This window comes from Sminthopsis crassicaudata, chromosome 5 (genome assembly GCF_048593235.1).
Source record: "Sminthopsis crassicaudata isolate SCR6 chromosome 5, ASM4859323v1, whole genome shotgun sequence".
Classification (NCBI taxonomy): Eukaryota; Metazoa; Chordata; class Mammalia; order Dasyuromorphia; family Dasyuridae; genus Sminthopsis; species Sminthopsis crassicaudata.
The window spans coordinates 3,860,626-3,879,350 of record NC_133621.1 but is presented as its reverse complement, the minus strand read 5'-3'; the positions used below and the strand labels follow the sequence as shown (position 1 = coordinate 3,879,350).

The 18,725-nt window shown below is 37.6% G+C and overlaps 1 long non-coding RNA gene across 1 annotated transcript in view; it reads right to left on the bottom strand.

The window, feature by feature from the left end:
* The window catches only part of LOC141542812 (uncharacterized), a 70,970-nt gene extending 53,090 nt beyond the window's left edge, over positions 1–17,880 (bottom strand). The window contains exons 1-2 of the long non-coding RNA XR_012482252.1: positions 17,745–17,880; positions 1,932–1,995 (exon numbers count right to left, since the gene is read on the bottom strand). This is a non-coding gene — a long non-coding RNA (uncharacterized LOC141542812). The remainder of the gene's footprint in view (positions 1–1,931; positions 1,996–17,744) is intronic.
* Positions 17,881–18,725: the final 845 nt, after the last annotated feature.

Genomic DNA, 18,725 nt, shown 5'->3' with positions numbered 1-18,725 from the left:
TATGGTCCCATTTAATCTTTGTTTCCTTTCTAAATTGTTTCTGTTACCTTTTAGTTATAATTGTCTTGTGCTACAATAAATTAAGTGAAAGTTAAGTAATTAGATCACATGCTACAAAGTTAAAGTCTTAACATCCCAACACAATCTGGGACTTTTGCATATTGTTTCTTTGGATAGGATTTCCTGCTATTGCTCCTGTAGTTCCAAAACAGGGTCTTGGGAAAGTGTGCACTAGAATAACAAAGGCCGGAAATGTGATAAAAGTAATAAAGATTTATCACATACACTGGCCTATTGTCCTGTTGTGAGAACATTCTGAGAGGAGGTGATAAAATGACCAGGCTAAAAAAATTCCAAATACAGATGTTGATTTTCACATTTGATCCTAAAATCACAACTAGTGGAATTCTAAGGTTCTATCACCCATAACCAACATATCAAGCTTGAAGATTTCTTATTAACAACTATATTTTCATGATACTTTAAAAATAATATTTTCCAATAGAATTTCCTCTGATCCCTGAAAATTAATCCTTCTCTTTTTTTTTTTTTTTTCTTTTACAACAACAAAAGTCAGTCAAGGAAACCAAAGAGACACGTTGATTCTATCTCATTCCACCTATGTGGTACACATGTGGTCTATTATTACTCTCTTGGGCAGGTATTGATTCTTACCTTGTAGTCTGTGAACATAAAAAAATGTCAATAGCCATATTTAAATGTAATTGGTCTCCTTGAAAATCCTTAAGTATTTAATTTTTTTCCCCCACATTAAAAAACATATTCCAAGAAGGGGTTCATAGATTTTACCAGACTGCCAGAGGAGATCATGAAATAAGAAAGACTTAGAACTCCTGACCTAAAGAAAAAAAATTTGGCTTCTTCCCTATTCCTCTGGGATTTCAGATTGGTCATTGCATTGATGTGAAATCCAGGGTCTTAGCATGTTGTGTCCTTTATGTAATCATGGATATTATGCAAATGGTCCCCATGGTTCTGTTCATTTTGTTTCACCATAGTTTATTCAATCTAATATTTTTCCCTAAATTCTAATATTCATCATTTCTTTGGATGCAATAGTATCATTGACACAGTTGGGAAGACACCCTGTGATTCATTTTTGGGAATGCATGAAAAATGTCACAGGATTAGCAGCCGTTGGACAGATTGTGATTTGTAGAAATCAGTGAGATCACAAATGCATTGGAAGATTGGAATAATAACATGATGGGACCTTGTTAAAGTTCTCATTAATGAAAAACAGCTTAATGATTGCTTCCAACAGGGATTCTAACTTGTGTTGCTCTAAATTACCTACAGTGATCTAAATCCCATTCTAAATCCAAATGAAAAAGTACTAAGTACCTACTATGTGCAAAATCTGGTCCTTGCTTCCTATATGTATTAAGTGTTTGGCAAATAGGGCTTAATAGAAGAACTAATCATGTCAATTAAGTCAATTGCTACAAGATTTTTTAAAAATTTCAAATAATTTTACTATAATCTGTTATTATTCTAATTGAGAAAGTGAATGTTAACTATAAATCAATTTTACATATTTTTTATCTTATCTCTAGTATGTACAAAAGTGTTGCTTCAATTGACGTGGCTAATTCCTTTGAAAACTTCTTAAATTCTTGTACTTTTGGTAGAAAGCTGAAGATGGGTATGGTCCAGATGACTTATTTGGGCTCTTTTCATCTTTATTTTTCATTCCATAGCAGGATTTGAACAGAGAATACATTGGAAAAGGTTATACTTTGTTTTCGATCCTACTATTAATTCATCACCAATATCCAATACCTAACACATGCAGTCAACAGTCCTTAAATGAAGGGCTTTTTACTCTCCCAGGAAAGGGGGAGGCTACTCAGTGATAAGGCTTAGGATTACCAAAGTTTTCCAGAATCTCAGAAAGTTTTGTATCTTACCAGAAGTGTCATGGTCTACTGATGTGATCTGTGCCTTACTTCATGGGATGGTGAAGCTAATGATCTGAAATACAGAAAAATAAGATAATGGGAATAGAGATTTATTCAGGTCAAAGGACCACAGGAAATCCTCCTTTCCAACATCCTCAACATCATAGCTCTCATTTATTTATAATTCTTTAAGGCTTATCCACTCTCCCCCTTCACATTAACCTGTTCAAAGTCTATAGCAGAAGCATTTTTGTTCCAGCTCTATAGATATTATAAAGAACTAGTAGAAGTAGGGTTCAAATTCAGGCCCTTGACTCTCCCTAGAACCTTTTTGTAAAGAAGACTTTACAATCTTGTTTTTGTGAATATATTGCTTATATGACCTTCATTTCCCAATATTTTCTTTTACCTTCTCTTGCCCAATGAGTTTATATGACCGTTATTTCCCAATATTTTAATTTACCTTCTTACCCAACTTCTTGTAATAAAGATTAAAATCCTATTCATATACATCAATCATATCTGACAGTGTATGAAATATTCCATATTTAGCATTCCCTTACCCCAACACACATCCCATCTTAACTGTGAAAACAGAAGTATATTTTCTCAATTTTTCTTGATTGCTAAGCTTGGTGAGTATAACACATAATGCTTAGTTTAATTAAAAAAAAATTTTTTATCTCAAATACAAAAAGACAAAAAATATTTCCACATACACATCACAACATAAAAAGATATAAATATAAAGCCATGAATTCTCACTTAATACTGTTTATTAAAATTTATGTAATAAATACATCATTTTCAAAGCTACCGTGCTTTGTTATGCTTCTAAGTTTTCCTTTGTTCTATGATCTGCACTTTTTATTCCTTTTCTACCCATTCCACCTTAGGAAAGACTATCATTAGATACAAATATGTGTATGCATATATATAAAACTCAGTTTTTCAAAGTTGTTCTTAGAATAATATTGAATATTGCTATTACTCTGTACAGTGTTCTCTTGGTTCTGTCATTTCACTCTTCATTATTTCTTGCAAGTTTTTCCATGTTTTTCTAAAATCAATCAGATAAGTATATTCCATGACAGTCATATACCACAACTTTAGTCATTTCCATTTTTAAATTATTATATATTGTTTTATCTTCACATGAGAATCAGTTTAAAATGTTTATGTTTAACCTAGAGAAGGTAAGACAGGAGAAACACAATCAATGTCTTTAAATATTAAAAGAGCTGGCACAGAAGATGGATTAGAATTATTCTCTTTGGTCCCTGAAGGCAGCACAAGAAGAAATGGAGAAACATTGCAAAGAAGTAAATTAGGCTTATTTGGGGGGAAACTTTCTAAAAATTGGAAGTGGACTTACTTGAAAGATAATGAGGTCTCTGTTCTTAGAAGTATTCAAGCAGAGACTAAATTACCATCTTTTGAATATGTTACAGTAGATATTCCTATTATGTCTATGTTTAAATGGCCATTGAGGTCCTTTTCAAATTTGTGATTCATTGTGATTTTTTTTCCCTAGTTCTGCTTTTTTTTTTTTTTTCACTTTGCGTTTATACATATAAGTCTTCTGCTGCTTCTCAGAATTCCTTATATTCATCACTTCTTATGGCACATTCAAATTCCCTTATATTTATGTACCACTTCCCCACCTTGTTTTATGAAAAGGAAACTAAGATCCAGTGAAGAGACTTTCCCTCAAAATAGTAGTAATGACTTGCATTCCTATAGTGCTTTAAGATCTACCAAAAAAGCCTACAAGTTCATTAGTTTCCACATCTCATTATATTCTTTTGTTCCCAAATATAGACATTATAAATATATTTATCAAGATGAAAATTCTAGATTCTAATGGCCCCTTTTAGGTGAGAAAATACCTCAGTTTCTCCAGGGAATGTAACCAAATGTCTCTAACATCCCTAGAGTACTGGATGTGCTTATTATTTCTAGTAGGTGAGCCTAGAACCACACTCACTGTTTCTCTGCTGCCCCTCCCCCTTGTTAATGATTGTAAATAACATTGTAAAATATTGTAAATAAAATTTTAAAATTCTAAGTTGGCCATTCGCCATCAATCATACAATGCCCTCCCTTATAAATCAGGAGGCCAAGGAAGCAGGTGTTGATTTAATTTCTACATTATGCATTTCCTTTAGGATTGATCTTGGTGGAAGCAGTTGGGTTTGGATATAAAACACATTTTCAATATTAAGCAAGGGGCCATAATTGGCATTAAGTACTGTCTTTCATCTCAGAGAAGTGGAGTGATATTTATAGGCAGCACACATCACTTCTGAAGGTGTGATGAGTTATAAACATCTGGACAATCCATCAGGAACAGTTTGCCCCTTTTTTTATAGGCAACTGACTGCTTCCCTCTGTGGCAGCAGTTTCTTTAGATTTCCTTGGTGGGTGGGGGGAAGGAAAGCATTTGATCTCCATCAAATAAATGTGGGGGCTGTAATTGGTTTCCTTAATTTAGCAGGTGTCCTTAACTACTGGCTTTTAGTACAGACAAGCTTTTCGCATAAGCAGGCACTTTAAAGCCATAGGGAATGCCATCCTCCCCTGAATGATGGCTGCATTAAGCAGCAAAGATTACCACCAAGGGGCCTGAGCTCAATCCAGGGGGAATTCATTCCCCTGTGTCTCTGCAGAGAGATGCTGGCTCTTTATTATGTAGCCAGATGACAATAGAGGAGGGGGTGGGGGGGCACTCTATAATTTACAACATTCACCACCATCAGGAGCTCATTCTTATCAGATTAACATTTGTCTAATGAATTTCATCTTTCCTCTGTCCTGTGGATTGTTTATTGAATAGTTGATATGGTTACATGGAGATATAAATCCAATGGAAGGATTTTTATTAATAATAAAATCAACCAAAATGTGTATTTGTTGCTTATTCTGCTTGCAGGTACGCAAGTTTCATGTTTCATACATTTAAAAAAAAATTCTGAACACCATAGGATAAAAAAGGATGTTGACATGCTTAAAATTGAAATATACTTAAATCATTGTTGTCCAACATATGTATTTGAAGGAATAGACTCATTTTTGTATTTTTTTTAAATCAGGGCCTTATATTTTTTTAATTGTTTAAATGTAAAGTGATAAAGAAAATGTTAATAGGCTAAACTTAAGAGTATGTCATGTGCACCTTTTTTTTTTTCCCTGAAGATGCAGTTGTCAAACATTTAGCAGCATAAACCCAATTACACACCATAATTTATTCCACCATTCTCTCACTGGTAAATACCTCCTACATTTTTAGATCTTTGCCACTACAAAAAGAACTTCTATAAATATTTTTATACAAAGGTCTCCTCTTTTTTTCATTGATCTCATGGGTATAAAGCCAACCAACAGCTCATCTAGGTCAAAGGGTTTGTCCCATTTGATCACTAGCTGGTCTTGCCTCCAAATTGCTTTTCACATGTCATAACCAAGTCACTGTACCATCAACACTACATCAATTGCTTGTTTTCCAGAAGTCTCTACAATAGTTGTCATTTTTCTTTTTTGTCAACTTGGGCAATCTGATGAGTGGATTTCCCTTTCTGGATTATAAATTTTTTATTGTTTAGACATTTTTAAGGATGATAGATATTATTCCATAATCTTTTTTGATTAAAGTTATTCAGAAGTGATTTACCTTGTATAATAATGCTTTATCACAATGGCAAGTATGATAAATAGCATAAGAAAAATTGGTACCAAGATGACAAGAGAAACTTTTCAGTTGTGCGTGACTGTCTGCTCAGCATCTTGAGAACAGGCTGATCTGCAACTCCATCTCACTTTTGGATTTGCACATAGCTGATCCACACAATATTCTTTGCAGGCACTACTGGGTTCTCCCTCCTGAGAGGATCACATAAATGATGATTTCCTGATGACCCATAGTTCCGTACAAAAAAGTGCTCCATTGCTAATGACAGACTCCCAAACTTTGGAACAAAATTGAACTGTATATAGCTAACGTTGTAAGTAGTTGCCCAAACAATCCAAGTATGATGACCATACATATTAGTACATTTCAGAGTTTGAAAGTTCTAGTTTTTTACCATTTGTAAATGTACCATCCACATGTTGATGACAAAATTTTCAAAAAATTTTGCAACTGGGTCAACCCAGGGATTCCCTCTCAGTGAAGAAAAGGTAGGGTGCAAGTTTTTGAGATTATCCAGATTGAAGTTATATTCAAACTTGTATCTTTTTGCCCATGCAGCTTTGGCCAGATTTGCATCCCAGCTGATACACAACATATTACTGGCTTTGAAGATTACTTGTGACCTAAATCTATTATTAAATTTAACACAGTTTTTGATGAAAGCTTCATTTTTTTCAGTGTCAGGCAGAGTATCAATTTTATATGCCCAATTGAAGATGGAAAAAATGAAAATATCATTATTCCAAGGCAGGAGTCCATGGCCTTCCAACCCTATGTCCAAAATGAGGCAGCATACCTTTGTGAATGTATGAAGGGTATGTCCTGTCTTCAATTGTGAGACAACAGGAAACCCCCCCAAATAACTTCTATGTTATACGAGAAAGTTGGTCGACTTATCTTTGTATTACCATTTTCTCCTAGTGAAGTTTTGAGACAGATGTTCATCAAGTGGCATTTAGTAAGCATTTCTAAGTTACAGGGAATGTTAAAAATCACTCAAAATACAAGAGATGGTCAAAAACTGTTCTTGCTCTCAAAAGATTCACAGGCTAAGGGAGAGACAATATATACATCAGTGCAGAAGGTCTGTGACTACAGGATAGGAGTCTGGTGTGCAGTCCCAGTGCAACTCTGGCCATCAATCAGCAGAGCTCCAGCCCTAGCCAGCACACTAGATCTTACAGCTCCAATGGAGCAGGGACATATCCAATAGCTCCAGGGCAGAGAGTGTTTATGATCAGATTCCTAGAAGAATTTCTGAAAATAGTTGCAACCCTCCTCCTCCGCCCCAGAAACTTGGGACAATGTACCCATAAACTGGAAAGAGAGCCCCACTTTAACAAAAAGTTAAAAGTCAAGGAATAGGCTAGGAAAATGAGCAGAAAACAAAACAAAAAAAGTTTCTGACCATTGAAAGTTATTATGGTGACAAGGATAAAAGCACATACCCAGAAGATGATAAAGTCGAAGCTCCTAACATCCAAAGCCTCCAAGAAAAATAAGAATTGAGCTTAGGCCACACAAGAGCTCAGAAGGCACTCTGAAAATCAAGAGAGATAGAGGAAAAATCAGGGAAAGAATTGAGAAAGGTTCAAAAGGAAATACAAAAAACTAATGAGGAAAAGATACCTTAAAAAAGAAAATTGGTCAATTGGGCCACTTGGGCCAAAAACTCACTGAGGAAAATAATTCCTTAAAATGGAAATTGAGCAAATGGAAGCTAATGATTTTGTGAGAAATCAAGATACAATAAAAGAAAACAAAAAATGAACAAAATATAGAAAAATGTGAAATATCTTATTGGGAAAAACAACTGATCTAGAAAATAAATCCAGGAGAGATCATTTAAAAATTATTAGTCTACCTGAAAGTCATGCTTAAAGAAAAGAGCCTGGACATCATCTTTCAAGACATCAAGGAAAACTGTCCTGTTATTCTAGAACCAGAAGGTAAAATAGAAATTGAAAAAATTCACTAATCACCTCCTGAAAGAGATCCCAAAATAAGAACTCCCAGACACATCATATCCAGATTCAGGAATTCCCAGGTCAAGGAGAAAATATTGTAAGCATCCAGAAAGAAATAATTGAAGTATAGTGGAGCTACAGTCAGAATAACACATGATTTAGAGCTTCTACGTTAAAGGACCGGAGAGCTTGGAATATATTTTTAGAGAGCAATGGTGCTAGGACTGTAACCAAAAATCATCTACCCAGAAACACTCAGTATAATCCTTCAGAAAAAAAGGTGGTCATTCAATGAAATAGAGGATTTCCAAGCATTCCTGATGAAAAGACCAGAACTGAATGGAAAATTTGATTTTCAAATACAAGACTTTGGAGAGCACAAGGAGGTAATCAGGAAAGTACTCTCATAAGAACTTGTTAAGGTTTATCTGTTTACATTCCTTCATGGGAGGATGATACTTGTAACTCCTTAGAACTTTCTCATTATTATGGAAGTTAGGAGTATATATAGACAGAGAACATGAATTTGAGTTGAATATGAAGGGATAATATCTTTTAAAAAAATGATTAAATGAAAAGTTGAGAGAGGAATGTACTGGGAGAAAGGGAAAGGGAGAGGTAGAATGGTGCAAATTATCTGCCATTAAAAAGAGGCAAGAAAAAGCTTTTACAGTGGAGGAGAACAGGGGGAGGAGAGCGGTAGGGGGTGAAACTTACCCTCATCAGAATTGTCTCAAATAGGAAATAACATACATACTCAATAGAGATATAGAAATCTATCTTACGCAGGAGGAGAATGGGATATGGGGAGGGAGGGATGGGAGATAAAAGAAGGCATATTGGGGGATGGAGTACTCAGTAGTACAACACTTTTGATGAGGGATAGGGTGAAAGGAGAGAGAATAAATGGGGGAAATACAATAGCAATAGTAATTGTAATTGTAAAAAATACCTAGCAAGTTTCTCTAGTGAAATATTATTGTTCTCTGGGAAAAGATGAGCAGGAGGCTATTAGGAAATACAATCTGGAAAGTCCTCCATGAACAAAGTGAATTGTACTATATACAAGGTAATGGCAATGTTCTGGGATGACCAGCAGTAAATGACATTATTATTCTCAGTAATACAATCATCCCCAATTATTTTGAAGGACTTGAAAAATCCTATCTATACCCAGAGAAGGAACTGATTGAGTCTGAATGTAGATCAAAGTATTCTCTATTGCTCTTCTCTTTCTCTCTATTTTAAACTCAATTTTTCTCAAGAGTTTGTATTTTCATTATATTGGGAAATCTATGTTTTCTTTCACAACTTGACTTTTATAGAAATGTTGTGCATTAACTTCACATGTGGTTTCTTAATTGGGGGGGGGACAGGAAAGAGAACCTAGAACTCAAAAATTTTATAAATAAATGAAAAAAAAGATCATTTGAATGTAATGGGGGAAATATTAAATAAATAAAATTAGAAATGATAAAAGAAATAAAAACAAAAAATAGGAGGAAACAAAAAAACAAACAACAAAAAACAAAAGGATAACTGGGGCAGAGATCCTGAGGCCCCCTATCAGTTCTACTATTTCCTGGCTGTGTAGCCTCAGACTAGCCAAGTAAGAGCAGAGATGTCCATAATGGTCTATGTGGACAACTAATGATTGGAAATAAACAGCTGGGTCTGGCTACCCATGACTCCTTTTCTGGGCTCTATTTTCCTCACCTGTAAATTGAAGGCTTGAGGTTCCACAGCCTGGAACTTATGCTAACCAGGAAGGCAACAGACCATGGGCAGGGACTTAATTGAGCTAGAAATCAGAGTGATTATGAATGGAAATTGGTTTTCTACTTTTCTTTTGGCACAGGCAACTTGAGCCCACAGCCTTGCAAAGTAAACATGGATATTGTATGTGTGCATTCATTAAAGCAGAAAAGCTTCTCATTTTCATTCTGAGGATCTGGATGAAGAGACAGGATTAATGTGAAATACCCTCAATGTTAAACATGGGACAATACTTTCTTTTTCAATTCAGTCAGGCTCAGATGGAGAGACCACTTCTCAGTCCTCAGTTTGGGTTTTTGCCAGAGAGTTTGAGCCTCAGGAGACCAAGTGGGGGCCTGAGTCCAGCTAACAACCCTCAGAAATGGCCTCAGCTGGCCATCCACTCTCAACAGAATTCAGTCCTAACATAATTCACCAATGGCCAACTTGTCAATTGATTCCTTGTCTCTGAGATGGATAGTGGTGATAATGGCCCACCCATATTTTAGCCACCCTCATGAATTTCACCCTTTCAAAAATATTGATTCTCAAAACTAAAGCCATGTGATTAAAGTTGCCTCTTCATTTCCATAGACACAACCACCTCCCATGACAACACTTCATTAGTTCAGTGTAAGATGAAGGCTTCCTTGGTGTGTTGGGGAAAAATGAGAAGATCTTTGAGCCAAAATTATCACTAATTCCTTTTGTACATACTCTAGTACCAGAATGAGCACCAGAGAGGTCTTGTGGCATCATGGATTGAGAACAAGACCAGGAAGTTGGGGGTCAAATACCACCTCTGACACTAGTTGTATGACCCTGGGAAAGTGATTGAACTCTTCCAATGTCCTGGCAATTTTCCAAGACTTATCTGCTAAGGACCACAAATTAGACTATTTACATTGGGAAAGAGAGTTTTAACCTCTCTATCTTACAGATCCCTGATGGCCTGATACTAGAACACCCTCCCCACACACATACACATGATGGAGAGGCTGGATCCTGTTGATTCCACGTTATAAACATGGCCATGAGGTAGGAATTAGGAAGACCCAAATTTGAATTCTGCCTCAGAAACTTATTGTACTAGCTGTGTGGCCCTGGATACCCTTTCAGTCTTAAACAGCACCCATCTCACAGTACTTTTGAAATTGTTTTAGATAAACACACATTCCTATGTGAAGTATTTTACTAACCTTAAGATACTATAGAAATGCTATTATTATTTCATAGAACCTGACACAGAGGTAGAAATTAGCTTTGAAGGAGTCTAGTTGAACTCTCCCATTTTACAGAAAAAGGCAGATAAAAGGTAAAAAAAGGTACAACTCTTTGTACAGCCACAAAGGAGGAGAGATAGAGCCTGAAATCCTCAAATCCAGCTCTTTTACTCTTATGTAGGCACACCACCATGGAGTTAAACGAGTGCATCCAAGGCTCAAACATTTACCCATACACAATTCTAGCTAGGAAAAGGCCATGTGCTGACAGACAGAAGGCTGCATCTGGAGGACTTCAGTTAGTGGACTGACTCTCCTGCTTGTGTCACCTTGAGGAAGGTCCTCCCCCTTGCTCAATTTCATTTTCATCATCTGTAAAATGAGGGAATAGGACTATGTAACTTCTGGGATTCTTCCTTGCTTTAAAATTATGGGACTGTGAATTTAGATAGCAAAATCCAAAGCTTATTATTATTTTTATTTTTCTCCTTATTCATTTATTCATTCATTCATTAGACAGACTAAGACCATGGGTGACATTGGTTACTCTGGCTTCTCCCAAAGGTGATCTACACTGCCTCACTGTTACATGATAGCACAAATAAACCCTTCAGCTAGCTTTCTCCACAGTGGGCCTGTGGGATAAAATGCTAGCCAAATTGTTAAATTGTCTCCAATTGGCACCCCACTCTAAAAATACAATGATGTAGCACTCATGTAGGCTATTTTCCTTTATCTCTAGAAATATTAAACAATGCTCAGTCCATCCTAAACCAAGCCTTGCCGTGCCTGGCCCAGTTTGCTGTGCCATCCTCTCCTCAGCCTGGCATCTAGGTCTGCTTCAGTTCTCCTCTCATGACCATCCCATTCCAGGCCAGTTGCCGAGGCTGAGCATCTGCTGTTCCTGGATGCTTGGACCAATGTGCACGTCAGCTGTGCCCCTGCTCTTATTGTCTTTCTCACGTCCTTTGAGCTGTGAGCCTCCCTACAGTTCTGCCCTTCTCTTTCTTCCCCTCCCAATTATCGACTTTCTCCATGTACAAATTTTTACATACTGCTTCTTGGCTGGTTAAGAAACAAATGCTCTTTTAAGCCAGTTTCTAAAACACCCAAAATATGAATGAAAGGAAGGCAACAGACCTTTTCCCTGATCAGTCAAGCACTGCAAGACACCTGGGGAGGAGGAAGGGGGGCAGTGTCTGCTGTATAAATGAATATTCATACGACTAATGGGAAACCCACCTGAGAATTCTCCTGTAGCCAAGGCTGTACGTTGAAGTGACATTCAATTGACAAGTGAAGGTAGCAAGGGACTATTGAGAGAGATCTTGATTTTGGGGTGGTAAAGAGAAAGTTCCTTTCTTATCTTCTGCCTAATAGGGTTTGTATCTTGGTAACTTTGTTATGTATCTGTTCTTAATCTCACTGACTATAATGAGAAATGCATTGTGTCTTATTGGAGAGCAGCCTGGATTTAGGAGCAGGAAACCCTGGATGTTTCAAATGCATTCTGAGTAATCCTAAGCAGATCAGTCCTCAGGGCCCCAAAGAACCCTCTTGGGTTCAAAGTGACTGAGAAAGTGCAGAATTTATCAGTGGAGGAAGGATTAACATTGGGAGCTCCTTAGAGCGATTATTTTTTAAATAGACAAAGAAACTTGGAAATATCTGAGATAAAGTCCAAAAAGAGGTTATATGTTCATCTTGTCTAAATTGATCATGTTAATTTTATTTCTTCCCCTTTATGCCAGGGGCTCCAGGAATGGCATTGGGTATCTGTGAGATAGGGTGCACCTGTCTATCAAAGTGTCCCATGATGCTTTCTGCAACACCAGGGAGAGAGTTCAATCCCCTGTTCTGTTGTTATCATATGTATTTGAAAAAAATACTTGTGTTATGGGTTCAGCCTCATTTCAACTTTGCCCTGTTCTTGATAAGCCCAGGTTGAAGATATCTTGAAGTCTCGATGCTCAGAGGGAGATATCCGGTGACAGGAGGTATTTCTGAGTTTCATTAGTTTTGTGGAAAAACCCAGCAACAACTTCATGATATGATGGTTTCCTGCTGAGGGCTAGAAACCATTCCTAGTCTCACCCTTTCATAGAATCCTGTTCAACTTACATTCCAGCTTTGTGCAAGGGACTGCATCCAAAAAGACAAAAATAAACCTGGTTCCTATCCTTGAGTGACTTACAGCCCCTGGTGATGGTGGGGAAAGCAAAAATGTGTACAGGTTCATGACTGAAAGATAGCTTTTTGGGGAAATACTGTTAAGAACTAGGTGATCAGGGAAATATTCTGAAGGAGGGATTTTTGAGTTAAATCATGAAAGAAGTTAGGAATTCCAAGATGTGAAATTGAGGAGGGAACACATTCCAGGCAGGGGCAATGATCAATATGAAAATATGGAGAACAATGGAATATTCTTGTAGGGAGTAACCTGTCTGACTGGGACAAAGGCCACATGAAGACAGAAAGAATTGCTGGAACCAGATGGTAAATGAATATGAAATGTTTTCTCTTCAGAAGTAGAGTCAGCCATTGATGTTCTGGAAGAGGACCATGATGTCAGGAAGGTGACATCATGACTTTCAAGTGAATTGGATTGAAGTGAGGAAGGGATGGGCAAACTCATCTGCCTCACTCTTCCCTCCGGAGGCATCTGAGTCCAATGACCAGCTATAAATCAGGAGAATGGATGTGGCTCTGGATGCAGGAGGAGACCTTGGCCTAAAATCTGTAACAGGTCTCAGTTTGATTGAGGTAACCACCCATTCAGTTACTAAGGCTATGCAAGAAACGAGGTAGAGAATGTGAAATGTATGGGATTGCCTGTCATCAAGGGGAGGGAGTAGAGGGAGGGAGGGGATGATTTGGAAAAATGAATACAAGGGATAATGTTATAAAAAATTTACTTATGCATATATACTGTCAAAAATTTTTATAAATAAAATTAAAAAAAAAAAAAGAAATGATGTAGAGAATGGTCGCTTCTACTTAGTCAAAAAATATCAATCTGTGAGTGGGTATCTGGCCAAAACAGAAACAATTGATATTTACATTAACTCTGTACCAATCATGGCCCAAAAGTCAATGGGGTGGGGGAGAAGTTGGCCTGGGACCTAGCCAGATTGACTAGTCAGTCAGTCAGTCCACAAACCTTTGCGAAGTACTACTCTAAATCAAGCACTCTACTAAATATTGGGGTTAAAAAGAAAATTAAATATATGGTTCCAGCACTCAAAAGGCTTACATTTGAATAGAAGAGACTACAAGTTTCTTGTAAATGTAAACATGTAAATCACTAGGTGATATGCTAGCTACCAGGTAGATAGAAGGTAATCTGAGGAGAAGGGGCCATCTGTTGTTAGGGCAGGAGGAGCCTGGAAAGCCTTCTTGCAAGGCTATTCAAATTATCCACATATGAAACAATAAAGTCCTAAAATAAGGTGGCAACTATGTGAAGGGAGGGAAGGGGATATATATTATATATTGTGAAGGTAGGAAGGACAAAATTTGACAAGGGCTTGGGTGAGTGAGTTACCTCCATTTTATACTTTTATAATTTATTTTTTTGCATCCAAGATTTATATTTATTTGTATTGACTTTCATCTGATTAGATTCAGCTCAATGATCTGAGACCCTATTAAGATCCTTTTGAGTTTGTCATCTGTAGACTGGATGAACATGTCACCTCTGCCTTCATCCAAGTCTCAGGCCAAGGACAAAGTCTGGCAGGAGCTGAATTAGCCACCAACAGAATTGAGATTCTAGAGCCTGGGCCTTGGCACATATTCCTAATGGAAAATTCCCTGAAGACAAAGGATCTTTCCCATCTTCATAGACCTACTCCTCACTAGGTTCACTCTCACAGAATAACTTGGGCCTTCTGGCCGTCCCATGAACAAGACACACCATCTCTCAACTCAGGGAATTTTCTCTGTCTGTCCCCTACACCTGGAACATTCTCCCTCCTCAGCCAGCAAGGAGAGTGGGATACTTTTCTAGAAATGAAGATGTTTGATCATTATTATATCCTTCCCAACTGGGTTTATTATACTCTGGTTAAATGCAGAAGTGTTTCTGTATAAAGAATGGCTTTTTTTCCATAGAGAATGGGAGAGTGACTGGAGATGAACCCTTTCTTTCAAAGGTAAATCAAGTGTCAACTTACACAGAGACTACAAATCTCATTTTGGACACAAGCAAAAAGCTGTAGAAAGTGTCCTGACACTGAACCTTTTTCTTTGATGAAAATTGAAAAAAAGATATCAGGATAAAATAAATCCTTACTGAGAAGCTATAATGCCCAGAAAGCTGGTGACTGCTACAGATAAGGTGGTTGCTTGTAGCCTATGAAAAAGATTACAGCTAGGACTAATAACTAAACAAACATACTTTGAGTGGGAATAGTGGAAAATAGTGGAAAAAGTTGGGGAGAGTTAGATATGAGTGTCCAGATTCAAGAGTTGGGGGTATAGAAATCACTTAATAAAGATGTATTTTGTTGAGATCGATAGCTGACAAGAACTCCAATCAGAAGATGCAAAATCCATTGAGTCAAGAGATCATGAGGAGCCATCATTCAGGGAAGCTCAGGGAGCAGATATTCTCTTGTCCAGTTTTGACAGACATACACCAAAGCTTCAGAATTTTTATTTGCAGTGGATAATATGCCCTGGTCCCAGCTTATTTCTTTGGTTATAAATGGGCCTGCCATGTCCCCTCAGAATCCCAGCATCTCTATGTCCTTATCTAGTCATTAGAACTAAGTTTAAGTCTTGATCTGAACTCCATCTGGGAAAATACATAACCATCTTTGGATGTTATTACATGAAAAATCTGTGATTGATTCATCATTATTTTGCCCTATGGAATTCTGGGTATCAATTCAACTATTATTCAGGGTCTTACAGAGTTACTTGAAGCTGAGATGTTCAGTGACTTCCTTAGGATAATGCAGCTAAGATAGAATTCAGGATTTGGACATAAGTCTTTGTGATCCCAAACCCAGCACTTTATCTTTATGGCACACTAACCTCTCTTCATCGGTGAGCCCTGGAGAATGCTTCTCACAGGCAGGGTAGCACGTGAAAGCAACTTGGAGAGCCTGCAAGTCCTAACCATATAGGCTTTCAAATGGGCCACAAATTTGAGGGTCTGACCATTACTTCCCTGCCTACCTTCCTGGAAGCTTGCAGTACCTTCCGTCCCTGAGAATTCACTCATCCTATCAGAAGATCCACTTCAAACATGAAAATATGGTGGATGGGAAATACATTAAGTATTTCTCAGTTATGGATGCTCAGATCAGCTTGCTTTCCTAGTTGGGGGCTTATTAATGGAGACCATTGATGGAAGAGGGATTTTAATGCAAGTAAGAAAAGACAGAATTATGGAGCTAAGCATCTGACAGAGCAAGATGTCTCAGGGAGGATTCTGGGAAATATGGAAGGAGAGGGAACCTGGAGGAAAGTTCACCAGAAGTCAGGAGAGAACTAAAGAAAGAATAGGTGAGAGAATTTGAAAAAGGACTGGCCCCTGCATAGTAGGGAGTTAATTCTGGGAGGCAAAAAGTCTCCTCAGGGAAATCCTATTTGATTTTCTCTAATATAATTATCTTCAACTATTTATTTTTATCATTCAATTATTTATTAGGGGGCAGTTAGATGATATAGTAGAGTGCTGGACAGGGAATCAGGAGGGCTTGTTTTCCTGAGTTCAAATCTGGTCTCAGACACTTACTAGCTATGTAATCCTGAACATGTTACTTTTCCCTGTTTGCCTCAGTTCATCATCTGTAAAATGCTCAGAGTAAATTCACAAACATTTAGGGCATTATAATTTTCCAGCATAATAATAATTATTATTATTCTAGCTTAATAATAATTTTGGAAAAACTTCAGAAAAGGTCCGTATCAATTGGCAGTGGGGGAGGGGACTGAGCCCAGTGTGAACAGGGTGCCAGGCAAGGAGAATTTAGCAGGAGCAAAAGTACAGAAGTGTTGGCTACTATGTCTTAGTTCAGAAGGCCAGTAGATCAGCTGTGAGACCTCCAAGGCAACTGCTTGTGATTCCCCTGAACCCCAGAAAAACAGTCATGACTTGATCAGGCCCACCCAGTATAGTAGGAAAGGTTGGCCCAGTCAGTGAGAGGCTCCAGTACCACTGCAAAAGAACCTTGCCATAATTTCCCTTGTATCCTAGGAGCAGAACTCAATTTTGAAATAAATGAGCAAAAAAGCAAAAAGCTTTGACTATAGAAAGCTATGATGGAGACAGGGAAGATCAGAACCCAAACCCAGACAAAGCAGCAAAGGCAAAATGCCTTAAACTCAAAAGTCTCTCTTGAAAGAGTTTAAAAATTATCTTAACAGGAGAAGAAAAATGGGGAAACAAAATGAGAGCTCTGCAGGAGAATTATGGAAGTTTTCTGGGGGGAAACCAACAGCTTGGAAAAGGAAGCACAAAAATTGACTGAAGAAAACAGCTCCTTAAAAACAGACATGGAGAAATGGAAAAAACAAATATTTGGATTGAGTGACTGCTTTGTCCTGGTTCTCTCCCTAGCTATGTGGCCATCATCCAAAGCATACCTTCTAACTGCGGATGTTCTCCAAGGTTCTCTCCTATTCATTTTTCTGTTCTACGTGACTTCCCTATTATCAAGCCCAGGATCTTTTTATTGCCTCTAGGATAAAATGTAACTCCTCTACTTTCCTTTTAAACCTCTTTCTAACTCATCAAACACTAAATTCTATGTGTTATATGTTATTATGCACCGAATCATAATGCCTTTGGATTGCTCCTACTCAGACCCCAACTCCTTACCTTTGGGCATTTTTTGCTGTTTGCCCTCAATACCTGGAACCTTATTCTTCCTCCCACTACCTCTTGGCTTTCCTGATTCCCTTCAATTCTTAGGTAACATCTCACCTTCTACAAAAAACAAAAAGAAAAACAACAACAACAACAAAAAACTTTCCCCCAGTTTTTGTTCATCTTCATGCTTTCTAAGATAATCTATAACTCACCCTTAATGGTATACTACCCTATCTAATAACTAATATTTCTATGGGATCTATATTTTACTTTTTGATAGAGCCCCCCACTTCTGAAAGACAGGCAGTTTTTAAATAATGGGATTGAATAAAAGGATTACTCCCAGCTCTCAAGGTATCTTCTTACCTGCTGGGGCTGGGCCTCTTCAAGCACAGGAGCCAGGCCGAATTAGGCTCTCTCCAGGGGAAAACTCTTACTGTGTCCTTTTTTTTTGTAATTAAATTTTGGGGTGGCCTCCAACAAAGAAGCCAAAATCACAAAGAACTGGTTCCAAGGGCTTATATATTCTAGGCAAAATGGCTAGAAGCAGCTGGTCCTCATAAAGCTGCTAGCCTTCCTTAAATGAGGCAATCAGCCACACCTGAAGGCCATCCCACCCACCAATCAAGGTTGCCTTCCATTTGCCAGGGGAGAGCCAATGATAAATTGTCAGACTAATCAGAAGGAAGGCATAACTACCTTTAAAAGGTGCAGTGGGTCCTTGCTTTTGGCACGATTGGGCCATGAGACCTCTTGTTACTAAACTATATAACCCTACTAATAAATGAACAGCCTGAGTCTGCCCTTTGTTAAATTCTGCTCTCAATAATGCATAGTTATTTGCACGTGGTCTCCCTAATAATATTGGGTGAACAGGGACTTTTTTGTACATTTTCTTGTATCCCCACAGCTGACATATAGTAGCCACTTAATAAAAGCTTATTGACTCGACTATATAGCCGAACAGTGGCTAGGGGAGGTCAGAAAAGATAAAAGGGAGAACTCTGACAACATAAATTGTTCAAAAATCTTTTTTTCATGAACAAAATCAATGACTATGAAAATCAAAGAAAAATGTAGACTAGGACAAGATCTGAATCAAATACACTGATGAATGTCTGTTGCCCACAATGGACAATGAAGGAAGCCAAGCACAGGAAGTCTTCTCCTTTCTTTCCATATTTTTGCACATTATTGCCCTTCTAAATGCATGTCATGACATCACCTCCCTGATGTCATAGTCCTCTTCAAGAACTAAGGACAAACAACAATGATCTCATGGAGTCCCTTTCCTTTACCACCAAGAATGTTACTGTGCATGTTTGTGAAAAAAGTAAACCTTCATTT